Here is a 4,947-nt window from a genome sequence, read left to right as displayed (position 1 = left end):
GTCCACTTATGATACAGTATACACATGTAGTCAGTTATAGCCAAACACCTTTGATTACTGAATTGCATTCACTTCATTAATGAAGTGAATGTAATTCACATTTGTGTGAACATTTGTCTGAGATTAACTCTTTGGGCTCTTTACGTTACAATATAACATACTTGAGTCAAAATTTGTTGACTGTTTAAGTGGTGCCACATGAATACAACTGAACAAATCTGAAGAAGATGTTCCTGAACTTTGGGTTTATTCGAACAGGACTGATGGATAACCACAGGACTTTTCCCCATATGATAACTACAACACATAATAAATTAAGACAGATTACTGTCCCAAACTTAAAGATAAAAGTGTATTTACGGGACTTGTTTTGTCAGTGAGGAGCAAAGTATAATTAGAAGTGCTTGTTCTGATGAAAAGTTAAACTGTAAACAGCAGCATAGTGAATAAGGATCTGTGTCCACGAATCCTCAGCAGTGACAACACTTAAACATCATAGTTCAAAATCCTTAATGCACACCTTTTTCTCCACGGTGTTCAAATTCTCTAAGCTGGTTAAGTAGAGGAAAAAGTCTGACATATTTCATGACCATTAAATGTTAGACAAGGCTCTGAAAACGAGGTTACAGTTACAAACAAAAACCTCTGCTTGTGCGCACAGACCCTAAATCACAACAAATAAGACAATAGTAAGACAAATTACTACAAAGTCTTGTTACCGCTCTTCATATAACAGTGTGACAAAGTCCTGAATGCAGCCTACATGTTAGTACATCAAGGTCCATCTGAGCTTTAAGTAAAATACACACAGCTTTTCCTTGGATTTTAAGAGTTGCTCAGTTCATACAGGAACTGCAGCAGTCGGAGTTAACGTGTCGCTGTGTTGCTCCTCCGTGTCAGCCATTGAGACTAGTCGCAATTTATTCTGAGGAAAAAAAGAGAAACAACAAGACATTTTTAAAAAGTTTGTATTTTTATAATTTTTTTTTACCTAGAGCATAAACAACATAAACAAAAAAAGGATTAGGGCTGTGCGATATGACGATATATATCAGATTACGATATAAAAATGTCTATCGTTTCATATTATACACTATTCTTTGTTTTGTGGTGTTGCAAAATAAACTGTTTACGGCAATATTTTTTTCATGGTTTTGATGGTCACTGTAGTTGCTATATTATTTCTTAAAGTTCTCTCCTTCTCTTATACTTAAAATAACCACACTATGGACGGACAAGTGACTGTTTTTACGCGTACTTTCGTTACCAACAATGAGGATAAAACCATCGTGTGGCTCCGCCGTCCGCTTGTTTATTTTCCACGTAAACCTTTCACAATAAAGCTTAAGTTTCTGTTGAGACTTTTCAAACTAAACTGAAATGATATACATTATTCTCAAACATAAAATTTCAGAATATGCATCAAACAAATGACCTCAAATAAAAACATCAAGTAACTATAAATGGCGCTTACAGTCACCACGCAGATGAAGGCACAGAGAATACCAGCATGGCCAGCAAGGATGAGGCAGAACCAGAAGGACCAGTCAAAAGAAATCGAGGACCTTATTGTTAAATGAGGGGCTACCTCTGTAGCATGGACATGGTTTGGTTATGAAAAGTCTGACACGCCCCAGAAAACTGTACTATGCAAATTATGCCACAAACTGGTCCCCACCACCACTCGAACACGACAAACCTCTTTAACCACCTACACAAGAATCACATGAGAGAGTTTCGAGAGAGTTTACGAATGAAAAGCAAAAAAGAGTCGTCAGGTGCTCAAAATAATCCTTAGACTCAAACGTTAGAACAGGCTTTTCCTTGCAGCACGCCGTGTAATAAATACTCAGAAAGAAAATGGCGGCCATTTAAACTCTTGTCTAAAAATGTATAGTTTCATGCATCGGTCAAAACACTCGACTCCAGGTACACGACGCCCAACTGAAAACATTTCACATAAGTCGAGTTGCCCGAGAATCACAGAATTTACAGAAAATGCACTATTTTGTGATATATATCGTTATCAGGAGAGATACGTCTTATATTGGGATATGAGATTTTGGTCATATCACGCAGCCCTACAAAGGATTATAATTCACGTAGAGTTGCATACACATAACACCATTCTGTTGCAACAAAAGCAGTTTATAATTAAAGTAACATACATACCTTGAAAAACTAAATCAACCACAACATTAAACTCACCTTGTGTTTGTAGAGAAGGTGATCAGGGTTTTTCTTCATTTCCTGAGACCAGCTGCTCTGGATCATCACCAGCTTGTATCTTCATCTTTTTTTTCCACTCGGGGAAGTCTTTCCTTTTCTTGGCCATTGCTCTGCACTGGAAAACCAAAGTGTGTGATCAAAGGTGAAATAAGGGATATTTTTCCACTGCAGGACTTAAAGTGCTTCAAGTAGTGATAGCTGTTGATCCATTTCTCAAATAATCTGTAAGGATCTGGATTTTTAAGAAAGATACAAATATCTCTGCTTATATTTGGCTAAAAGCTTGATATAGACAAGGCATATAGAGCCCCTGCACACCAGCACTGCGCTTACATTATAGTTCAATCAAGAAATAGTTATTATTGATTTATTATTGAATTTTTTTAGTAATAATTTTTAGTATTTAATCACATTAGCACAGTGGGGTGACAAAAATATTCCACATACAAGAAATGCTGCTCAGCATTTCATAAATTACATTTTCAACAAATGTTGGAGTAAAAACACAGTTACAGGGAAAATGTGTCTGTCTGTAAATATTAACTAAACATTTCTATGTGCTACAAAATAGACATACTGTAATTGTAAATGTGCTGAGGTGAAACTATACTTTCAATAATTTTACCACTACAGTCTGTTAACCACCGAAATAATCTATGCTGGTCAGCTAGCTAAAAGTCTTTACTTTAGCAGCCCAAATCAGAGGCTAACATTAGCATTTGCTAGCGTCAGCCAGGAAGGTCTGAGGCTTAAACTAGGGTTAGTGTAACTTTGCCTGAAACCCTTTAAAGTGTACAGTAGAGCCAACTGTAAAACACAGGTATTGATACAGTACTTATTAGAGTCCTAGAATAATTTCTAGAACCATGAAGTTCTCACTTTCCCAGTTATCCACATCGCTGACTTTCGCTAATTAGCTAGTTAGCAGTCACAGCTGTGTAATACCCAGAGAGACACAGACAGCTAACTTTAATATTTATGAAAACTGGTTCAGCCACTGAAGGGCAAAACTGGTGGTATCACAGTAAAAATTATTTTAACATTAACTAAAATAAAGCTTAAGTCATGTTAAACCTAAATAACAATTATTTTTAAAAATGAGTCAGCAAAATATTCCTGACTTGTCTGGAGACAGCCGAAACCAGTTAACAAATAAATTAACAATTCTTTCTAAATAAAAACACGGAGTCTTTTGAAAAACATTATTTTAATAAAACGAAACATAAGTTTTAATACTTACCACAGAAATTTGAAGGCAGTTTCTCCAACTTCAGAATCCAAAATCCAGATGAAGCCTGAAAGAAGCCTAATGGCTGCTCTTGCGCTTACTTTTCCCTCCTTTTCAGGTTCTTTTTCCCACAATGCATTGCAGTAGTTGAGAAATACAGAAAAATACCTGTAAATGACTAATACGGAAAATTCCTTCACGTTTATACAGTAGATTGTACTGTATTTTTACGGATTTTTTTTACAGTGTACAGCAGTATCATTCTAGAGGATAATACTACAGTTTTTCCCTCTTATTGTAGAACATACAACAGGAAAAAGAAACAAGAAAGAAGGCAATTATAAAAGAAGATGGACACTTATTTGCGAGCACTTATTTGCCTTTTCGTCAAGTCTTTCTTTGTATGGACCTGCTGTTTTCTCCTTCGTTTTGTACATAACTGTTTTTGGGGCAAATAAAATGCAAATAGGGATTAAAACCACAGGATGAATGGTTACCAGTGCATGAAATGCTAGCGCTTGATGCGGTGTTTTGATTCTGCTGCCACTCGTACCTACAATGCAATGCGAGCAAGTCACGTGGTCTGTCGATCTCTATTCTGAGTGCCAGTTTTTAGTGTAGCTGCTACACTTTGCCACTGGAAAACAAACTGCTGTTCTCAATTTTTTGCCTGCAAAAAAGGCCATTGCAAAGTTTTGGTGTTTTTTTACATTATTCTATAAACAGACAGATAAATAGATTGATAGATGCTTCACCCCAAAATAAGATCAGTTTTGACTCCTGTTTCTTGCAGTTGCAAGCTTCTGGGAGTTTTTCTTTATATAATAACACACAGCCTTGTGGCCTTTCTCTCTAACACTGACACTCTTTGGTGTGTTTCTCTGGCTCTCATTAAAGCTTTAATGTGTCTGTGAGTTTGTTGCTGTCCACCTGTCAACATCACACAGCAGCTAATTTGTTGTCTGTCTTCAAAGAAAAATCTTTTTTTCGAACTTCATGCTAACCGTCAATGAACCTGAGAGGCAGGTGGAAGCAAACAGGACGAATGTGATTCATTAGCTGCAGCCACTGCACTGCCTTCAGCCTATAATTAGCCAAAGCATGACTGACTCAAAGTTTACAAGCTGCACTCGATACCATAAATATTCATATGCATCTCTGAGAAATCAATAGGGCAGAACAAAACTTTATGATATTAAAGTATTACAATATTAACGTGTGGGCGAGAACACTTTAGACAAACTAAACACTCCACCTCCCTCCTCTTCTCTGCCATTATGTATGCTGGGAGATCAGATTTCATGACCTTTGCCATCCGAGGGGAACTTGTCTTTGCTTTTGGGAGCAGATAAGCCCGGATGATCCGCAACAATAAATAAATCTGCAAACAGGCTGGAGAGCCCGAAAGCTCCCTCCCTCCCTCTCTAATCTTCACAATTTGCCATGGCTGATAAAATTTTAATGAGGAGTAAGCATAATGGAAGCCACAG

At 37.0% G+C, this 4,947-nt stretch overlaps 1 long non-coding RNA gene across 1 annotated transcript; it reads right to left on the bottom strand.

The window, feature by feature from the left end:
- Positions 1-228: 228 nt before the first annotated feature.
- Positions 229-3,629, bottom strand: LOC113032151 (uncharacterized). Its single transcript, XR_003273842.2, has 3 exons — positions 3,470-3,629; positions 2,209-2,344; positions 229-925 (listed from the first exon to the last, which is right to left on the bottom strand). It is a non-coding gene; the product is annotated as an uncharacterized LOC113032151 (long non-coding RNA).
- Positions 3,630-4,947: the final 1,318 nt, after the last annotated feature.

The sequence above is a fragment of the Astatotilapia calliptera genome, chromosome 2 (assembly GCF_964374335.1).
Source record: "Astatotilapia calliptera chromosome 2, fAstCal68.1, whole genome shotgun sequence".
Lineage (NCBI taxonomy): Eukaryota > Metazoa > Chordata > Actinopteri > Cichliformes > Cichlidae > Astatotilapia > Astatotilapia calliptera.
Note: the sequence above shows the minus strand (reverse complement) of the source record. Positions and strands in the feature narration are given on the sequence as shown.